Source organism: Convolutriloba macropyga, unplaced genomic scaffold (assembly GCF_964194025.1).
Source record: "Convolutriloba macropyga unplaced genomic scaffold, txConMacr16.3 SCAFFOLD_722, whole genome shotgun sequence".
NCBI classification, from domain to species: domain Eukaryota; kingdom Metazoa; phylum Xenacoelomorpha; order Acoela; family Convolutidae; genus Convolutriloba; species Convolutriloba macropyga.
In genome coordinates, this window is record NW_027452048.1 from 31,538 (window position 1) to 54,789 (window position 23,252).

Sequence of the window (23,252 nt, forward strand, 5' to 3'; positions counted from 1 at the left end):
ATTGGTCCTGTAATTGATTGCTCTCGAACGAAATTTGAAGCAATTACTGTAAACATGTTCTTTTCTATGCAAAATTTTTGCTTGACCGTTTTGACTTTTCGAGTGACTTTTTCGCTTTGCGTGATTTAAATTTTGCTCTCATTTACATGTGTCAGCAGCTAAACTCAAGTGGCGGCTTTTCACTACTAAAAGTCGAATGAAAATTGATCCGAAATTGGCGTATTGTTAACTCTGATAAAACAGAAGTTCGATGGATTCAATTATAAGTATTGATAACAAGTAGAAAGCAACGTCATATCGACCACGTATAAGCATTATAATGTACTAAGCAACGTATAAGTATTAACGCTCAATGCCACAAGTGGAAATTAGACGGCAAGATCTCTTGATGCTCATTTAACAGGTTTTTTCGTCTGATGTCGTTGACGTCAAAATCAGTTCATATTCAGTCAACATTTAGCTAGAAAACCTAAAAATATTAAGCCGAAAACCAGCTTAATCGATACATATCGCCGTTATATTTACTTAAAATTAGATTAATTGAACTTTTTTGGAATTTTCTATGTATATTAAAACGTATTTATATTTTATTTTAAAGAGTACAAATACTCGATTCTGATTGGCTAAAATTCGTTCATTTATTTACTTCGTAACATCCTTCGGCATGGAAGATGTTGGGAAAACTGGTACAAGTTTTACAAGCGGAGGGACGAGTGAACTTGTCGACGTATGCAAAACTGCGGAGCGCGCGACGCTATCGGAGCCGTAACGGAGTTCCACAATCAGAGCGGTAGGGTTGTAACCCCTAGGGTTGGTTTCCTCAACTATCCAAACCAAGTCACCGGTCTTAAGGTGTTGCTCAGAAGGAGTCTGCAACTTACAGCGTCGGCTCATACTCTCTGATTCAACGGAACCAGATGGCATTAGCGTACGACTGCGCACGGGCGTAACGTTTACGATGGTCATATTCTTTATTGCCGACAAGTGACGGAATACCGGTAGAGTTTTCCCCTAAAATAAAGTGATTAGGCGTTATAGCGTTCAAATTGCACGGATCAGCGCTTACGGGTGTTATAGGACGTGAATTAAGAGCATTCTCTACGAGACAAAAGGTAGTATGCAGTACCTCAACCGTGAGGCGACGCGTGCCAAGAATAGTATACAACACGCGCTTGAAACTGCGTACCAACCTCTCCCAGATACCACCCTGTGGTGCTCTGGGTGGATTGAACCTCCACTTTATACCTTTGTGAGCGGGCTCAGCTGCAATATTGACAATGTTCCACTTTTCGACTCTTGCTCGGAGTTCTTTCTCCGCTCCAATAAAGTTTGTGCCATTGTCCGACCAAATCATCCACCAAATCTGAAAAAAATCGATACCTTGAATAAGGAAAATTTTTTAGTAAGTCAAGTTAAAAATATAGAACTTGAACTTAAAGCGGAAAATTTGGCTCAGCAACAACTGTAAAGATAATTTTCAAACCCAAAATTTGAAGAAAAGGATAATGAGGCAATTATGCATTAAGCACAGGAAGGGGTGCTTTGGTTTATACTGTCTTTTTGTAAAAACAAACTAGTTCTGATTCATGATAAGAATGAATGGTGTGTCAGATTGTCTCGAAGCTACCGCAGTGATACCTATTAGCAAACAGTTGACAGTGGCCCAGCAAACTAAGCCAAAACATTTAATCTCAAAACTGGAATTCTCCAATTCTTCACACTGGGGCCTTTGTTTTAAATGCTATATAAAAAAGATCTGAAAACATGTATAAACGAGCTAGCTCATATTTGAAATGAGACATAACGGCCATCAAAACAAGTGATAAAGCCCACTGCAGAATTAAAAATGACAAAACATGAGAGTGAAATGGGCCTTTATATGAAGATTGCAAGGTGTTAAGCACCATCGATAAGGAAACAGAAATTACATTTATTTGAGCTGACAAAATTAGCTGTTACAATAATTTGAAGGAAAGGCACCTATAGCTTAGCAAAAACTAATGCAAAGCTTTTCTGGAAAAAAACTGCGGGAATTTGCAGACATTTACTCAATACGCAGACATTTACTGGAAATTGTTTTGCCTATTTCCGTTTACATGTTGACATGACAAAATTGCAACATGATATTTAAACGAGCACCAATACAACGAATAGGTTGACACAATAAATCGGTTCATTTTCAAAGCTTACGAAATCACCTCAGAAGTTTGAATTTATGGTTAGCAGTTTTTAGATCTGTAGTACGATTTCATTTTATCTCTTCAGTAAACACGGCGGCAATCATTCTTCGGGCTTACTTGGCAACGGATTCGTGACATTAGAGTGATTTGTATGTAGCTTTTTAGGTTTTTCTGACTATAAAAACAACTCAATACCCAGGATGAGGTGCGCGGCCCCAGTAAGCTCTGATCAGACCAAACTGGGTCGCGCAAGGGTGTAAACCGCAACCACTCAACAGTCTGGCATTCCTACCTACGTTTCGGATAGTCTGACCAGGACCCAATCCAGAGTCTGCATGGTCTGATCAGGGCAGCGCCTGCGTTATGTACAGTCTGATCAGAGCGGCATAAGAGATAGTCTGATCATAGGATGGTCTAGCGCCTGGAGTTTTGTGGTATGGTTTGGATAGTCTGAACAGAGCCCTTACCAGAGTCTGTACAGTCTGATCAGAAAGTTTTCCAGAGTCTGAAAAATCTGCCCCGAACCAAGAAATCCAATCGAAGAAAGACCTTTCCCCCGAAAAACGTTAGTTAGACCTTGACGGGACTGTTTTTTGAAGAGCACTTCCAATTTTTACTTGATTAATATCACAGACCACGTTAAATTGTGGTCATTGCTATTGAGCTGAAAATTTTCGTTGTTTGGAAATAATCATTTTTGCTGTAGTACCCATAAACTATATAAATAAAATGACGTCTATTTTCATAATATTTATTCATTATACCAATTAATACTGCTACAAAAGTTGAAAAAGCTAGACAGGGTACCCCCAGTGTGCGACCGAAGTGGATCTGACACCCAAGGGAGCGATTGAAGACGGTCTGGTACCCCCAGTGCGCATCTCAAGTTGGTCTGGCACCCCCAGTGCGTGACTCAAATCTGTCTGATCACAGACGATATTGGGTCTTTTCCAGTTTGAAGCTTATCTGGATTATTTGTTTAATGCTCTGGATATCCACACACGTACAACTAAAGTGTTAAAAGATGGTTTTGAACAAGACATAATTTGCTTGGTACACTACCCTCCAAAATCAAGACTGCCAGTGTCCTTAGAAGAATTTGAAAAACTACTTGAAGTAACGATCAACTTGAAGGGATATTCAATTGTCTGAGGAGATTTTAATCTTTACACAAAAATCGAGACAGTTGAATTTGTGAGGAACTCATCTAATCGTACGGTGCTGATATTTTGCGGCAAAGTTTTTGCTGAAAGTATATCATCAAATTCCCAAATTACCAGCCGGTAATATCAATAGTAGCATAAAATCTGTCCGAACTTGCAATATGATGTCTTGATCGTGTAGTGCCACTAAAACCTCGCACATCACACAAAGAACTACCATGGTCGTATAGTACAGTGAAAAAGGCTCAAAACAAGTCTTTCGGCGCTAGCTGAAAAATCCAACCCAAAAAAGCAAAGCTTATTGAAGAGAAGCTCATTACAAGAGAAGCCTATTGAAGCAAAAAAATGATGCAACATCGAAACTACGCAAGGGAAAGGAAAATTACTATAGATAATTATGGACAATTTGAATGATTCCTTTTTCCATTGTCAATTTGAATGATTTTCCTTTTTCCCAAACAACATCCATTCCTTTTTCTGGTCGCCCAATTAGTCAAGGTTTTTTTTATGTCGGCTTCAACACCTTAAGAAGTGATGAATATGATTCAAAGTTTTGCCAAGTAAAACGTCAGCTATTGATGACAGCTTAAGCTATAATGTTTCCAAAGTGGGTAACGTATGGTGCACCATAGGTCTCAATTCTGCGGCCGCTTTCGCTTCTTTTGTACAGCAATGATCTGCCTAATTCCGCAACGTATCGCAAAATTGTTCGCTATCCAGATGACACTTGTCGTTTTTGCTGGGCAAAAAATCTGGAGAAGCCTTTGAGAAAAATGTAACAGAAGTACCACAATGGCTATCTTTAATTAATCTTGCTTCATAGTTAAAAGTGAAATGATTGGCTGTGGTACCATCATTGATACACTTAATGGACTTAATTCTTTACAAAAAATAGTTCATGTAAATATCTTTGCATACATCTTGATAATAACTTAATATTTAGATACCATATAAGCCAGGTTAGAAGAAAGATGACTAGTTTCTGTGGAATTATTTATAGGTTACGAGATTTTTCAACCCGCAAACACCTCATTTTCTACGAAACATGCAAAGCCCATCATCAGCGTCGGGTTTCTAGTCTATGGCTGTACTCAGATCATATCCACACGATATTGTTAATATTCAAAAACGGAGAGTGCGGGCACTATTTTTCATAGAGAAGTTTAATTCGGTATCAGACATATTCTAAAATTTAAGATCTTCAGTATTCGCACTACACGCTTAGGCAATTTTTCGTGAGACATTCAAAAGAATAAGAGAGGGTAGCTATGATAATGTTGCTCATCCAATTGCCCAATTTTTAAGGAAAATTAACACTAGGAGAGCATGTCAAGGACTCTTAAAACCACCACGGAAGCGGACAACAACCGAGGAACTATCTACTACAAGTAAGTTAATAAAGGCTTCTAACCTGCTGCAATCTATAAAAATTCAGCCAGCATATTTAAAAGTTTAACAAAACCAGCGTGTTTTTTTTGCAAAACATTAACAAAATATATGTGTTTGATAGCGCAGAAATTATCTTTTTTTTATTTAGACGGGTTCAAATTAAAAGTTTTTAAGGTGAGGTTTTTATTTGGACAATCACTCGAAGAGAAATGTTTTTCTTATTGGTTGTCTTCGTTGGACTAATGTTTATTGTTTTTTAAAATACGTCAGTTTGTATACCTTTATTTAACCGTCTAAAAAAGTTTATATAATTTTGGCGTTCTTTCACGATAAAATGTACCAATTGAGATGTAATTTTTGAAGTTGAAAAATCTGCAAGAGTTCAATCGAGCAAATTTGATTTTTTTTTATTGCCCGATATCTGATTAGCTGATTCGATTAATCAGTGTTGTATGAAACGAAAACGCACAGAAATTCGATTGGCCATTATCGCTGACGTTTCTGAGAGAAGTTGAAAAACTTCAATTTCGAAAATGAACGGTGTTTAAATGAAGCTTTTGGAAATAATTTTCTTGAATAGAGAATCAATACATCTCTTCCGAGCCAGTTAAATTGAGGCAAAACTTAAGAATCAGATAATTTGGTTTTTATATGCATAATGGAGCAAAGACACTAGCAATTGAGCTAATCTTCTCTGCTCCTGTTTTGAAAGTTTTGAAAGCCAACACAATATGGGGAACTTCGTAAGTGATACTTTCGGTTATCAATCAAAAAATTTTCCGGAGACAGTTTGTTGTGTGTTTTGTTTTTGATGGGATCTGAGTAGATTAATAATTAAAAATTATAGCGTCTGTGTACTCTCAGCTGAACAATATTTGGCGACAGCGAGCTGTAATCAGCTGCCTTTCCGCTTAAAAAAAATTCTATTAAAAAATACTTGATATAAAATTTGTTCAATGCGTTTCGTTACAGAATTAAGTTTTGCATAAACAGTTTACAATTGCTTGATAAGGACCCAATGACAGCACTACTCAGTGCCTTATCTAGCGTGCCCCATTAAGTTTCTTCAAAGAAAAATATTATCCAAAAAGACTCATTTTGAATAATCACCCATATAGCTGCTTTTTTTAAACAAAAACCTCTTATTCGCATTTCACAGTAGAATTGTGTAAAATGTTCCCCATTTTCAAATTTGCTCTTTTCATGGGCAGTTTTGCTATTCTGTGGTGACTAACTAATGCCACTTTTCCAGGTCACAATTTTATAGGTGGTACCGTTTTTTTTTTGAAACATATAAATTACTCAGACTATAATCCTAAGGTTAGATATCTACATGCTCTAAAATGTTAAATAAAATAATCAGCATTGTTATTAATATAGTAATCTTCAAATTTTGGCTGTTCGTTTTTATAGGTAAAAATAGGATTTGAAGGCTCCTATTTGTCTATTAACGGGTACTTTCCTGTGTTGATCGAGCAAAAACTCGGTTAAAACATTTTTAAAGCAAGTTTTACTGTTAAAAGTTCTTATTGAAGAGGGCAATTTGTTCCATTTTTGAACGCTTTTCAAGATTAAATATTTGGGATCTTTTCCGTTTGTGCCCCCCCCCCCCCAGTACGTTATGCTCCCCCCAGTTACAGAGCACGTGTCATTACATAGTAAATCATTATGTAAAAATATTGCACGTGCGTCTGGGGGTTGCAAATAATATGCACCCACTAAGCTGGGGGGGCACAAACGGAAAAGATCCAAGATTTGTTACTCCCCTTCGTTTTCGTTTTCTTTTTTATAATAATTTGATTTGTTCCGTTGTTCTGCCTGGCGTTATGGCGACTAGTGAACATTTTAAAATTTTCGGATGTTTCCCATTGTTTTATATCTGTTTGTAGCTTCTTTAGGCTAACTTTTGAGATAAACAATTCGGCTGGTAGGATACGATCCTTAATGAGAAGATCAATGCAGTGGTCAAATTTTTGACGAAAATAACAAACTTTTATTCCCCAGTTAATTTGCCTGTTTATGCGGTTTATGTTTTTCACTGTAAGAGTTTGGAGGAATACTCCACTGAATGAGAGATGAGAGAGTACAACTGACTTGAAAACATCGATTCTTACTTTCAAAGGTATTTGATTTCTTACAAGATACAAAGAACGAATTGCATTAGCCATTTTGCTTAAAACTATATTCAGGTGATTTTCAAAGGTTAGTTTTAAATCAATTTGTACTCCCAGATAACGACATGCATGAGCTGGTTTGATAACTTCGCCTTTAAAAGAAATTTCTGGATCCGAATTAGTATGATCTGTAAAGAATAACATCTCTGTTTTATCGGCATTTAATGTGAGTTGATTCTCTGTCAGGTATTTGTCTGTTTGTTCTAATATTTTTTCAATTTTTTGGGGAATATTTTCATTACGTTCAAATTTGCATATAATACTAGTGTCATCCGCAAATTGAACAACATCATTTTCACCTTCCAGCTTTTCAGAAAAATCGTTGACATATAAAAGAAAAATAAGAGGTCCTAACACAGTTCCTTGTGGAACACCATGATTAAAAGTTAATTTATCTGATAAGTCACTACCCAGTTTTACGCATTGTGTTCGATTTTCGAGTAAAGTTTTGAGAAGTAAAATTGTTGATTGAGAGAGGTTGAAATTTTCAGCTTTCTTGAGAAAGATTTCATGTGAAATTGAATTGAAAGCTTTTGCAAGATCTAAGAACACAGCACCTGTGTCGTTATCTTGCATATTTCCTATTATTTTTTCAATTAAGTAAAGAACAGCATCAGTAGACGACTTTCGAGATTGGAAACCGAAATGTTTTTTGTTCAAGAGCCAAATTTTTCAAGATATTCTAATAACTGATTAAGTAAAAGCCTTTCAAAAACTTTTGCAAAAGTTGGTGTTACAGAAATTGGACGATAATTAGTTAAAACAGAAGCATCTCCTTTTTTGAAAATTGGTGTGATGTGTGCATCCTTAAGAATTGTTGGAAAAACTTTCTCTTGAATACAATCGTTAAATAAAATCTGAAGATGTGTCCCAATAGCATATTTTCCGGATTTCAATGCCCAAGCATTGATGAATCCCGGCCCTGGTGCTTTGTTGTTGTCTAGATTGTCAATAACTTTATAGATTTCCCTCAAAGTAAAAGGTCTAAAATTGAACTCTTGAAAAGTTCGCTCCATTTTTTCGACGTTCAATGGAACAATCTGTCCTCTGTAGATGCCCATTTCGCTGAAGACTCTGTTAAAAGCGTTACATATTGATTTTTTGTCTTTCGTTTTTTTACCATTCTCATCAATTTCAGTGATGTTTGGACTGTTATTTTTCTTTCCAATTTTTTTCTTAATGAATTTCCATTTCTCTTTTGTGGTTTCAATTTTCTTAAAAAAATCCTCTGAAAATTGATTTTGTGCTTTTTTTATTTTTCTGTTTACAAGGTTGCGATATTTTTTAAATGACGCAAAAGGTTCAGCACTTTGTGTCAATTTGTACTCATTGAAGTAACGATGTTTCTCAGAAACTAAATGTTTAATTTTTTTTTGTCATCCAAGGTTTTTCTGAAGTAGTCTTTTTTATATTAGAAACTAATTTCTTCTCTGTTGGTGCATTTTTCTCGAGTATTTTCAAAAAAATTTTGTTAAACTCTGCAAACATTTCATCGCAGTTTCTTTGTTGATAAACTGTTCTCCAATCTGCAAGAGCCAGATCTCTATTAAATTTTTCCTCGACAAAATTTTTTGTATCTCGTATAAAAAAAATTTTGTTTTTCTTCTAACAAAAAAAGTTTGCTCTGAAAAAATATTACATTATGATCAATATCGAAAGGAGGTAAGCAGACTTTGCAACTAGTGATTTTCTTATTAGACGAGAAACAGTGATCTATCTAACTTTTTTTATTGTTGCTTATGCGTGTAGGAATATCAATGTTAGATAACTGTAATCCTAGTCCCGCCGCAAAATTCTGAAGGCTTTCCTGCCCATTTACGCTCAACATAATCAATGTTATAATCACCAAATAAGAGAATTTTATCTGTAGCTGAGAACGCATTAGAAACCTCTGCACTTAATTCGTCTAAAAAGAAGTCACCCAGGCTTTGATGTGGACAATAGGAGATGTTAATGAGACATTTTTCAGTTAAAGGGTTGCCTAGCTCCAGCCACAAAGTTTCAAAAAATTTCGGATCAGCTAACTCAAATTCTCTTCTGCGTTTAAAATTTATTTTCTTAGGAATCCATATTCCTACACCCCCACCCTTAGCTGCTCCTGTTTGATGTGACCGATTTTTATGCACAAAATTGTGCTCAGCGCTGAGGTTTATATTCCAGCTTTGATTTTCGCTCATCCAAGTTTCAGTTACAATAACAAAAGTTTCCGAATCTAGCTGCTGGAGCAAGTTTGATATATCTTGATACTTATTCTATATGCTACGAGCGTTGAAAAAGTAGAAATTTAATGCCAGTTTGAGCGCCAAATTTAGCATCATCCAAAGAAGAAAGTTTTGAGTCATGGGGTCCAGGATTTTTTTCTATGTCACCACAGAGAAGCAAAAAATTTCTGTTAGTAAAACGTGAAACACTACGAACAGCCGCAATGAATAATAAAATCAGCATTCTCTGGAAATAAATCAGCACATTTTCTAAATTATCATGTTTCTTATTTATTTGAGTTAAGTAACGTTGCTTAATGTATACCTGGTCTTTCATATTTCCCAAAAAAAACCAGAAAGGTAAAACAAATGGTGAAAGTATCATGTCAAAAAATAAAGTTACTCAACTCAAGCAAAGTTCAAATTTCTATGCAATTTCCGAGGTTGAACTGTATTCTGTGATGCCGGTAGGTTTTGTGTTATATTATAATGACGTATATTTTCTACCAGATTTTTTATACCGCCATTATTGGGATGCACTCCATCAGAACATATATCATCAATTGATAGCGCATTTTCCAAAACCTCAATCCGTGACCACGGATAGGAGCCATCAAGCTCCAGGCTTATCATTTCTAGATGGTCATTGAATTTTGATATTTCCTCGTTGTTTGTTTTCCTTCCATAGCAACCATCTTTTACCGGACCAATTTTGCTTATAGCAACACGATGAGGTTTGAATTTTTGCATACATTTGTCGACTGTTTCTTTGAGTTGAGTCGCTGCCTCCTGTCCAGAAACACCTTTGTCAATTGAATAATGACCGACGTGTTACAATTAGTGTTTCCGTTTTGGCTCCAGGGGATAGCAATCAACTACATTAGAAATATCTCCTATTGTTGCAGATGAATATGAGTGGATTGCAGTCTGCTGCGAAATGTCATGCTGATTTACTTTCCGAAAAGTACTATCAGATATAACTAATTGCTTGGCAAATCGGGGAACCATTTTTGGCTGATAAATTTTCAGTGGAGGATCAACATGACTGTTGCTTTTTGACGTCTCCTGTCTCTCAAGTAAATTATCAATAACTTTAGAAGTTTGTGTTTTGAAAAATTCGATATCTTTTTCCATGCGTTCAATAGTTTCTTTTTGATGTCCGACAGTTAATTTTTGCATTTCATAGTTAATAAGATCTTTTTCAAGTTTTGTTATGATATTGTCTTTTTCTTGTATTTTTTCATAGGTCTCCAAAAGCTTTGCAATTAGTTCCTCTTTGTTGCATTTCTCGAGAACTTTTTTAGAAAACATGGTGATAACGCGTATTTGCTCTAATTGAGAGTTTAAAAAAAAAATCTAAAGCATTATTTTTCGTTCGACCTGAAAATGAAATTTGATTAAAGTGAGTAGATAAGATTGGAGTGATCTCACCGGTGATGAAGCAGGCAGAATACCCAATAAGAATTTTATATCTTCTTTTGATGCCTTTAAAAAACGAAAAACGTTCGAGATGAATTCAAAAAACAAAGATTTTTTGATCGTCGTTTGATAAGATACCCAGTAACTGTGAGATTTGAAAGAATATCCAGTAATGTAATAGCTTCAGAGAAAAAAAAGGTCAAAAAAGACTTGCTCAGTATTCGAATTCAAAAAGAAGCGAATAAAACGACAAAAAATGGTTTATCCATACAGCTGACTTCTAACTTTCAGTTGACTTATCTTCGTGGACTTTTTGGAGCCAAGATTGGTCAAGCTATAATCAACCTGGAGTTACGGTTAATTGAGAACCCATGCTCACACAGACAAGTTAAGGGAGGTTGAATGAGGCAGTGGATTGAGTCAAGAGTCATTTGCTGTCAACCGCATACCTTACTGCTCGGCTATTGAAATGTAGGTGCTCAATTAACACCCAGGTAGAGCTCCTCGTTGAAAATCACTGAAATATAATGATGACAATAATGAAACATTACAGCGCACATTTTTCTTCGGAAAAAAGAACCATGAAGAGACAGTGCAATGAAATATAAAGAAACTTCTCTCGACCCCGAGAGATTTCTTTTTTTAGTCAAAACTGATAGGGGTTCTTTTTCAGTCAATACTTGGTCGAGACCTTCTTTAATTGTCAATACTTTGTCTAGATATAATTTTGCGTTCAATACACTGTCTAGGTTGACCTCTTGAGAATCTATACACGGGCGCTCACCAAAGTCAATACAAAATCTTTTCATAGCCCGCTTGGGTCGAGCACGGTCTTCTCATGGAGAAATTTGCAAGATTGAAGGCAGAGTCTAGACCCTTGATAAAGCTCATACACTTCTAGATTCGCAGTAGAATTACTCTTCAACAAAGTTAAAGTAAATTGTGGAAGACTGCAGGCGAAGTCTAGACGCTTGATAAAGATCATAAATGTCTAGATTCGCAGTAGAATTACTCTTCAACAAAGTTAAAGTAAATTGTAGAAGCTGCAGGCGGAGTCTAGACGCTTGATAAAGATCATCATTTCTAGATTCGCAGTAGAATTACTCTTTAACAAATTTAAAGTAAATTGTGGAAGACTGCTGGCGGAGACTAGACGCTTGATAAAGATCATACATTTCTAGATTCGCAGTAGAATTACTCTTCAACAAAGTTAAAGTAAATTGTGGAAGACTGCAGGTGGAGTCTAGACGCTTGATAAACATCACACATTTCTAGATTCGCAGTAGAATTACTCTTCAACAATGTTAAAGTAAATTGTGGAGGACTACAGGCGGAGTCTAGACGTTTGATAAAGATCACACATTTCTAGAGTCGCAGTAGAATTACTCTTCAACAAAGTTAAAGTAGATTGTGGAAGACTGCAGGCGGAGTCTAAACGCTTGATAAAGATCATACATTTCTAGATTCGCAGTCTTCAACAAAGTTAAAATAAATTGTGGAAGACTACAGGCGGAGTCTAGACGTTTGATAAAGATCACACATTTCTAGAGTCGCAGTAGAATTACTCTTCAACAAAGTTAAAGTAGATTGTGGAAGACTGCAGGCGGAGTCTAAACGCTTGATAAAGATCATACATTTCTAGATTCGCAGTAGAAATACTCTTCAACATAGTTAAAGTAAATTGTGGAAGACTGCAGGCGGAGTCTAGACGCTTGATAAAGATCATACATTTCTAGATTCGCAGTAGAATTACTCTTCAACAAAGTTAAAGTAAATTGTGGAAGACTGCAGGCGTATTCTAGACACTTGATAAAGATCATACATTTCTAGATTCGCAGTGGAATTACTCTTCAACAAAGTTAAAGTAAATTGTGGAAGACTGCAGGCGTAGTCTAGACGCTTGATAAAGATCATACAATCCTAGATTCGCAGTAGAATTACTCTTCAACAAAGTTAAAATAAATTGTGGAAGACTGCAGGCGGAGTTTAGACGCTTGATAAAGATCATACATTTCTAGATTCGCAGTAGAATTACTCTTCAACAAAGTTAAAGTAATTTGTGGAAGACTGCAGGCGGAGTCTAGACGCTTGATAAAGATCATGCGTTTCTAGATTCGCAGTAGAATTACTCTTCAACAAAGTTAAAGTAAATTGCGGAAGACTACAGGTGGAGTCTAGACGTTTGATAAAGATCACAGATTTCTAGATTCGCAGTAGAATTACTCTTCAATATAGTTAAAGTAAATTGTGGAAGACTGCAGGCGGAGTCTAGACGCTTGATAAAGATCATACATTTCTAGATTCGTAGTAGAATTACTCTTCAACAAAGTTAAAGTAAATTGTGGAAGACTGCAGGCGGAGTCTAGACGCTTGATAAAGATCATGCGTTTCTAGATTCGCAGTAGAATTACTCTTCAACAAAGTTAAAGTAAATTGTGGAAGACTGCAGGCGGAGTCTAGACGCTTGATAAAGATCATACTTTTCTAGATTCGCAGTAGAATTACTCTTCAACAAAGTGAAAGAAAATTGTGGATCAAACATTTCTAGATTCGCAGTAAAATTACTCTTCAACAAAGTTGAAGTAATATGTGGAAGACTGCAGGCGGAGTCTAGACGCTTGATAAAGATCATACATTTCTAGATTCGCAGTAGAATTACTCTTCAACATAGTTAAAGTAAATTGTGGAAGACTGCAGGCGGAGTCTAGACGCTTGATAAAGATCATACATTTCTAGATTCGCAGTAGAATTACTCTTCAACAAAGTTAAAGTAAATTGTGGAAGACTGCAGGCGTAGTCTAGACACTTGATAAAGATCATACATTTCTAGATTCGCAGTGGAATTACTCTTCAACAAAGTTAAAGTAAATTGTGGAAGACTGCAGGCGTAGTCTAGACGCTTGATAAACATCACACATTTCTAGATTCGCAGTAGAATTACTCTTCAACAAAGTTAAAGTAAATTGTGGAAGACTGCAGGCGGAGTCTAAACGCTTGATAAAGATCATACAATTCTAGATTCGCAGTCTTCAACAAAGTTAAAATAAATTGTGGAAGACTACAGGCGGAGTCCAGACGTTTGATAAAGATCACACATTTCTAGAGTCGCAGTAGAATTACTCTTCAACAAAGTTAAAGTAGATTGTGGAAGACTGCAGGCGGAGTCTAAACGCTTGATAAAGATCATACATTTCTAGATTCGCAGTAGAAATACTCGTCAACATAGTTAAAGTAAATTGTGGAAGACTGCAGGCGGAGTCTAGACGCTTGATAAAGATCATACATTTCTAGATTCGCAGTAGAATTACTCTTCAACAAAGTTAAAGTAAATTGTGGAAGACTGCAGGCGTAGTCTAGACACTTGATAAAGATCATACATTTCTAGATTCGCAGTGGAATTACTCTTCAACAAAGTTAAAGTAAATTGTGGAAGACTGCAGGCGTAGTCTAGACGCTTGATAAAGATCATACAATCCTAGATTCGCTGTAGAATTACTCTTCAACAAAGTTAAAGTAAATTGTGGAAGACTGCAGGCGGAATTTAGACGCTTGATAAAGCTCATACATTTCTAGATTCGCAGTAGAATTACTCTTCAACAATGTTAAAGTAAATTGTGGAAGACTACAGGTGGAGTCTAGACGTTTGATAAAGATCACAGATTTCTCGATTTGCAGTAGAATTACTCTTCAATATAGTTAAAGTAAATTGTGGAAGACTGCAGGCGGAGTCTAGACGCTTGATAAAGATCATACATTTCTAGATTCGCAGTAGAATTACTCTTCAACAAAGTTAAAGTAAATTGTGGAAGACTGCAGGCGGAGTCTAGACGCTTGATAAAGATCATGCGTTTCTAGATTCGCAGTAGAATTACTCTTCAACAAAGTTAAAGTAAATTGTGGAAGACTGCAGGCGGAGTCTAGACGCTTTATAAAGATCATACTTTTCTAGATTCGCAGTAGAATTACTCTTCAACAAAGTGAAAGAAAATTGTGGATCAAACATTTCTAGATTCGCAGTAAAATTACTCTTCAACAAAGTTGAAGTAATATGTGGAAGACTGCAGGCGGAGTCTAGACGCTTGATAAAGATCATACATTTCTAGATTCGCAGTAGAATTACTCTTCAACAAAGTTAAAGTAAATTGTGGAAGACTGCAGGCGGAGTCTAGACGCTTGATAAAGATCATACATTTCTTGATTCGCAGTAGAATTACTCTTCAACAAAGTTAAAGTAAATTGTGGAAGACTGCAGGCGTAGTCTAGACACTTGATAAAGATCATACATTTCTAGATTCGCAGTGGAATTACTCTTCAACAAAGTTAAAGTAAATTGTGGAAGACTGCAGGCGTAGTCTAGACGCTTGATAAAGATCATACAATCCTAGATTCGCAGTAGAATTACTCTTCAACAAAGTTAAAGTAAATTGTGGAAGACTGCAGGCGGAGTTTAGACGCTTGATAAAGATCATACATTTCTAGATTCGCAGTAGAATTACTCTTTAACAAAGTTAAAGTAAATTGTGGAAGACTGCAGGCGGAGTCTAGACACTTGATAAAGATCATACATTTCTAGATTTGCAGTAGAACTACTCTTCAACAAAGTTAAAGTAAATTGTGGAAGACTGCAGGTGGAGTCTAGACGCTTGATAAAGATCATGCGTTTCTAGATTCGCAGTAGAATTACTCTTCAACAAAGTTAAAGTAAATTGTGGAAGACTGCAGGTGGAGTCTAGACGCTTGATAAAGATCATGCGTTTCTAGATTCGCAGTAGAATTACTCTTCAACAAAGTTAAAGTAAATTGTGAAAGACTGCAGGTGGAGTCTAGACGCTTGATAAACATCACACATTTCTAGATTCGCAGTAGAATTACTCTTCAACAAAGTTAAAGTAAATTGTGGAAGACTGCAGGCGGAGTCTAAACGCTTGATAAAGATCATACATTTCTAGATTCGCAGTCTTCAACAAAGTTAAAGTAAATTGTGGAAGACTGCAGGCGGAGACTAGACGCTTGATAAAGATCATACATTTCTAGATTCGCAGTAGAATTACTCTTCAACAAAGTTAAAGTAAATTGTGGAAGACTGCAGGTGGAGTCTAGACGCTTGATAAACATCACACATTTCTAGATTCGCAGTAGAATTACTCTTCAACAAAGTTAAAGTAAATTGTGGAAGACTGCAGGCGGAGTCTAAACGCTTGATAAAGATCATACATTTCTAGATTCGCAGTCTTCAACAAAGTTAAAGTAAATTGTGGAAGACTACAGGCGGAGTCTAGACGTTTGATAAAGATCACACATTTCTAGAGTCGCAGTAGAATTACTCTTCAACAAAGTTAAAGTAAATTGTGGAAGACTGCAGGCGTAGTCTAGACACTTGATAAAGATCATACATTTCTAGATTCGCAGTGGAATTACTCTTCAACAAAGTTAAAGTAAATTGTGGAAGACTGCAGGCGTAGTCTAGACGCTTGATAAAGATCATACAATCCTAGATTCGCATTAGAATTACTCTTCAACAAAGTTAAAGTGAATTGTGGAAGACTGCAGGCGGAGTTTAGACGCTTGATAAAGATCATGCATTTCTAGATTTGCAGTAGAATTACTCTTCAACAAAGTTAAAGTAAATTGTGGAAGACTGCAGGCGGAGTCCAGACGCTTGATAAAGATCATGCGTTTCTAGATTCGCAGTAGAATTACTCTTCAACAAAGTTAAAGTAAATTGTGGAAGACTACAGGCGGAGTCTAGACGTTTGATAAAGATCACAGATTTCTAGATTCGCATTAGAATTACTCTTCAACATAGTTAAAGTAAATTGTGGAAGACTGCAGGCGGAGTCTAGACGCTTGATAAAGATCATACATTTCTAGATTCGAAGTAGAATTACTCTTCAACAAAGTTTAAGTAAATTGTGGAAGACTGCAGGCGTAGTCTAGACACTTGATAAAGATCATACATTTCTAGATTCGCAGTGGAATTACTCTTCAACAAAGTTAAAGTAAATTGTGGAAGACTGCAGGCGTAGTCTAGACGCTTGATAAAGATCATACAATCCTAGATTCGCAGTAGAATTACTCTTCAACAAAGTTAAAGTAAATTGTGGAAGACTGCAGGCGGAGTTTAGACGCTTGATAAAGATCATACATTTCTAGATTCGCAGTAGAATTACTCTTCAACAAAGTTAAAGTAAATTGTGGAAGACTACAGGCGGAGTCTAGACGTTTGATAAAGATCACAGATTTCTAGATTCGCAGTAGAATTACTCTTAAACATAGTTAAAGTAAATTGTGGAAGACTGCAGGCGGAGTCTAGACGCTTGATAAAGATCATACATTTCTAGATTCGCAGTAGAATTACTCTTCAACAAAGTTAAAGTAAATTGTGGAAGACTGCAGGCGGAGTCTAGACGCTTGATAAAGATCATGCGTTTCTAGATTCGCAGTAGAATTACTCTTCAACAAAGTTAAAGTAAATTGTGGAAGACTGCAGGTGGACTCTAGACGCTTGATAAACATCACACATTTCTAGATTCGCAGTAGAATTACTCTTCATCAAAGTTAAAGTAAATTGTGGAAGACTGCAGGCGGAGTCTAAACGCTTGATAAAGATCATACATTTCTAGATTCGCAGTCTTCAACAAAGTTAAAGTAAATTGTGGAAGACTACAGGCGGAGTCTAGACGTTTGATAAAGATCACACATTTCTAGAGTCGCAGTAGAATTACTCTTCAACAAAGTTAAAGTAAATTGTGGAAGACTGCAGGCGGAGACTAGACGCTTGATAAAGATCATACATTTCTAGATTCGCAGTAGAATTACTCTTCAACAGAGTTAAAGTAAATTGTGGAAGACTGCAGGTGGAGTCTAGACGCTTGATAAACATCACACATTTCTAGATTCGCAGTAGAATTACTCTTCAACAAAGTTAAAGTAAATTGTGGAAGACTGCAGGCGGAGTCTAAACGCTTGATAAAGATCATACATTTCTAGATTCGCAGTCTTCAACAAAGTTAAAGTAAATTGTGGAAGACTACAGGCGGAGTCTAGACGTTTGATAAAGATCACACATTTCTAGAGTCGCAGTAGAATTACTCTTCAACAAAGTTAAAGTAAATTGTGGAAGACTGCAGGCGTAGTCTAGACACTTGATAAAGATCATACATTTCTAGATTCGCAGTGGAATTACTCTTCAACAGAGTTAAAGTAAATTGTGGAAGACTGCAGGTGGAGTCTAGACGCTTGATAAACATCACACATTTCTAGATTCGCAGTAGAATTACTCTTCAACAAAGTTAAAGTAAATTGTGGAACACTGCAGGCGGAGTCTAAACGCTTGATAAAGATCATACATTTCTAGATTCGCAGTCTTCAACAAAGTTAAAGTAAATTGTGGAAGACTACAGGCGGAGTCTAGACGTTTGATAAAGATCACACATTTCTAGAGTCGCAGTAGAATTACTCTTCAACAAAGTTAAAGTAAATTGTGGAAGACTGCAGGCGTAGTCTAGACACTTGATAAAGATCATACATTTCTAGATTCGCAGTGGAATTACTCTTCAACAAAGTTAAAGTAAATTGTGGAAGACTGCAGGCGTAGTCTAGACGCTTGATAAAGATCATACAATCCTAGATTCGCAGTAGAATTACTCTTCAACAAAGTTAAAGTAAATTGTGGAAGACTGCAGGCGGAGTTTAGACGCTTGATAAAGATCATGCATTTCTAGATTCGCAGTAAAATTACTCTTCAACAAAGTTAAAGTAAATTGTGGAAGACTGCAGGCGGAGTCTAGACGCTTGATAAAGATCATGCGTTTCTAGATTCGCAGTAGAATTACTCTTCAACAAAGTTAAAGTAAATTGTGGAAGACTACAGGCGAAGTCTAGACGTTTGATAAAGATCACAGATTTCTAGATTCGCATTAGAATTACTCTTCAACATAGTTAAAGTAAATTGTGGAAGACTGCAGGCGGAGTCTAGACGCTTGATAAAGATCATACATTCCTAGATTCGCAGTAGAATTACTCTTCAACAAAATTAAAGTAAATTGTGGAAGACTGCAGGCGGAGTCTGGACGCTTGATAAAGATCATGCGTTTCTAGATTCGCAGTAGAATTACTCTTCAACAAAGTTAAAGTAAATTGTGGAAGACTGCAGGCGAAGTCTAGACGCTTGATAAAGATCATAATTTTCTAGATTCGCAGTAGAATTACTCTTCAACAAAGTTAAAGAAAATTGTGGATCAAACATTTCTAGATTCGCAGTAAAATTACTCTTCAACAAAGTTGAAGTAATATGTGGAAGACTGCAGGCGGAGTCTAGACGCTTGATAAAGATCATACATTTCTAGATTCGCAGTAGAATTACTCTTCAACATAGTTAAAGTAAAATGTGGAAGACTGCAGGCGGAGTCTAGACGCTTGATAAAGATCATACATTTCTAGATTCGCAGTAGAATTACTCTTCAACAAAGTTAAAGTAAATTGTGGAAGACTGCAGGCGTAATCTAGACACTTGATAAAGATCATACATTTCTAGATTCGCAGTGGAATTACTCTTCAACAAAGTTAAAGTAAATTGTGGAAGACTGCAGGCGTAGTCTAGACGCTTGATAAAGATCATACAATCCTAGATTCGCAGTAGAATTACTCTTCAACAAAGTTAAAGTAAATTGTGGAAGACTGCAGGCGGAGTTTAGACGCTTGATAAAGATCATACATGTCTAGATTCGCAGTAGAATTACTCTTCAACAAAGTTAAAGTAAATTGTGGAAGACTGCAGGCGGAGTCTAGACGCTTGATAAAGATCATGCGTTTCTAGATTCGCAGTAAAATTACTCTTCAACAAAGTTAAAGTAAATTGTGGAAGACTACAGGCGGAGTCTAGACGTTTGATAAAGATCACAGATTTCTAGATTCGCAGTAGAATTACTCTTTAACATAGTTAAAGTAAATTGTGGAAGACTGCAGGCGGAGTCTAGACGCTTGATAAAGATCATACATTTCTAGATTCGCAGTAGAATTACTCTTCAACAAAGTTAAAGTAAATTGTGAAAGACTGCAGGCGGAGTCTAGACGCTTGATAAAGATCAGGCGTTTCTAGATTCGCAGTAGAATTACTCTTCAACAAAGTTAAAGTAAATTGTGGAAAACTGCAGGCGGAGTCTAGACGCTTGATAAAGATCATACTTTTCTAGATTCGCAGTAGAATTACTCTTCAACAAAGTTAAAGAAAATTGTGGATCAAACATTTCTAGATTCGCAGTAAAATTACTCTTCAACAAAGTTGAAGTAATATGTGGAAGACTGCAGGCGGAGTCTAGACGCTTGATAAAGATCATACATATCTAGATTCGCAGTAGAATTACTCTTCAACAAAGTTAAAGTAAATTGTGGAAGACCGCAGGCGTAGTCTAGACACTTGATAAAGATCATGCATTTCTAGATTCGCAGTAGAATTACTCTTCAGCAAAGTTAAAGTAAATTGTGGAAGACTGCAGGCGTAGTCTAGACGCTTGATAAAGATCATACATTTCTAGATTGGCAGTAGAATTACTCTTCAACAAAGTTAGAGTAAATTGTGGAAGACTGGAGGCGGAGTCTAGACGCTTGATAAAGATCACACATTTCTAGATTCGCAGTAGAATTACTCTTCAACAAATTTAAAGTAAATTTTGGAAGACTTCAGGCGGAGTCTAGACGCTTGATAAAGATCATACATTACTAGATTCGCAGTAGAATTACTCTTCAACAAAGTTAAACTAAATTGTGGAAGACTGCAGGTGGAGTCTAAACACTTGATAAACATCACACATTTCTAGAATCGCAGTAGAATTACTCTTCAACAAAGTTAAAGTAAATTGTGGAAGACTGCAGGCGGAGTCTAAACGCTTGATAAAGATCATACATTTCTAGATTCGCAGTAGAATTGCTCTTCAACAAAGTTTAAGTAAATTGTGGAAGACTGCAGGCGGAGTCTAGACGCTTGATAAAGATCATACATTTCTAGATTCGCAGTAGAATTACTCTTCAACAAAGTTAAAGTAAATTGTGGAAAACTGCAGGCGGAGATTAGACGCTTGATAAAGATCATACATTTCTAGATTCGCAGTAGAATTACTCTTCAACAAAGTTAAAGTAAATTGTGGAAGACTGCAGGCGGAGTCTAGACGCTTGATAAAGATCATGCATTTCTAGATTCGCAGTGGAATTACTCTTCAACAAAGTTAAAGTAAATTGTGGAAGACTGCAGGCGTAGTCTAGACGCTTGATAAAGATCTTTCTAGATTCGCAGTAGAATTACTCTTCAACAAAGTTAGAGTAAATTGTGGAAGACTGCAGGCGGAGTCTAGACGCTTGATGAAGATCATGCATTTCTAGATTCGCTGTAGAATTACTCTTCAACAAAGTTAAAGTAAATTGTGGATCAAACATTTCTAGATTCGCAGTAAAATTACTCTTCAACAAAGGTAAAGTAAATTGTGGAAGACTGCAGGCGTAGTCTAGACGCTTGATAAAGATCATACATTTCTAGATTCGCAGTAGGATTACTGTTCAACAAAGTTAAAATAAATTGTGCAAGACTGCATGCGGAGTCTAGACGCTTGATAAAGATCACACATTTCTAGATTTGCAGTAGAATTACTCTTCAACAAAGTTAGAGTAAATTGTGGAAGACTGCAGGCGGAGTCTAGACGCTTGATAAAGATCATACATTTCTAGATTCGCAGTAGAATTACTCTTCAACAAAGTTAAAGTAAATTGTGAAAGACTGCAGGCGGAGTCTAGACGCTTGATAAAGATCAGGCGTTTCTAGATTCGCAGTAGAATTACTCTTCAACAAAGTTAAAGTAAATTGTGGAAGACTGCAGGCGTAGTCTAGACGCTTGATAAAGATCATACAATCCTAGATTCGCAGTAGAATTACTCTTCAACAAAGTTAAAGTAAATTGTGGAAGACTGCAGGCGGAGTTTAGACGCTTGATAAAGATCATACATGTCTAGATTCGCAGTAGAATTACTCTTCAACAAAGTTAAAGTAAATTGTGGAAGACTGCAGGCGGAGTCTAGACGCTTGATAAAGATCATGCGTTTCTAGATTCGCAGTAGAATTACTCTTCAACAAAGTTAAAGTAAATTGTGGAAGACTACAGGCGGAGTCTAGACGTTTGATAAAGATCACAGATTTCTAGATTCGCATTAGAATTACTCTTCAACATAGTTAAAGTAAATTGTGGAAGACTGCAGGCGGAGTCTAGACGTTTGATAAAGATCACAGATTTCTAGATTCGCAGTAGAATTACTCTTTAACATAGTTAAAGTAAATTGTGGAAGACTGCGGGCGGAGTCTAGACGCTTGATAAAGATCATACATTTCTAGATTCGCAGTAGAATTACTCTTCAACAAAGTTAAAGTAAATTGTGAAAGACTGCAGGCGGAGTCTAGACGCTTGATAAAGATCAGGCGTTTCTAGATTCGCAGTAGAATTACTCTTCAACAAAGTTAAAGTAAATTGTGGAAGACTGCAGGCGGAGTCTAGACGCTTGATAAAGATCATACTTTTCTAGATTCGCAGTAGAATTACTCTTCAACAAAGTTAAAGAAAATTGTGGATCAAACATTTCTAGATTCGCAGTAAAATTACTCTTCAACAAAGTTGAAGTAATATGTGGAAGACTGCAGGCGGAGTCTAGACGCTTGATAAAGATCATACATATCTAGATTCGCAGTAGAATTACTCTTCAACAAAGTTAAAGTAAATTGTGGAAGACCGCAGGCGTAGTCTAGACACTTGATAAAGATCATGCATTTCTAGATTCGCAGTAGAATTACTCTTCAGCAAAGTTAAAGTAAATTGTGGAAGACTGCAGGCGTAGTCTAGACGCTTGATAAAGATCATACATTTCTAGATTGGCAGTAGAATTACTCTTCAACAAAGTTAGAGTAAATTGTGGAAGACTGGAGGCGGAGTCTAGACGCTTGATAAAGATCACACATTTCTAGATTCGCAGTAGAATTACTCTTCAACAAATTTAAAGTAAATTTTGGAAGACTTCAGGCGGAGTCTAGACGCTTGATAAAGATCATACATTACTAGATTCGCAGTAGAATTACTCTTCAACAAAGTTAAACTAAATTGTGGAAGACTGCAGGTGGAGTCTAAACACTTGATAAACATCACACATTTCTAGAATCGCAGTAGAATTACTCTTCAACAAAGTTAAAGTAAATTGTGGAAGACTGCAGGCGGAGTCTAAACGCTTGATAAAGATCATACATTTCTAGATTCGCAGTAGAATTGCTCTTCAACAAAGTTTAAGTAAATTGTGGAAGACTGCAGGCGGAGTCTAGACGCTTGATAAAGATCATACATTTCTAGATTCGCAGTAGAATTACTCTTCAACAAAGTTAAAGTAAATTGTGGAAAACTGCAGGCGGAGATTAGACGCTTGATAAAGATCATACATTTCTAGATTCGCAGTAGAATTACTCTTCAACAAAGTTAAAGTAAATTGTGGAAGACTGCAGGCGGAGTCTAGACGCTTGATAAAGATCATGCATTTCTAGATTCGCAGTGGAATTACTCTTCAACAAAGTTAAAGTAAATTGTGGAAGACTGCAGGCGTAGTCTAGACGCTTGATAAAGATCTTTCTAGATTCGCAGTAGAATTACTCTTCAACAAAGTTAGAGTAAATTGTGGAAGACTGCAGGCGGAGTCTAGACGCTT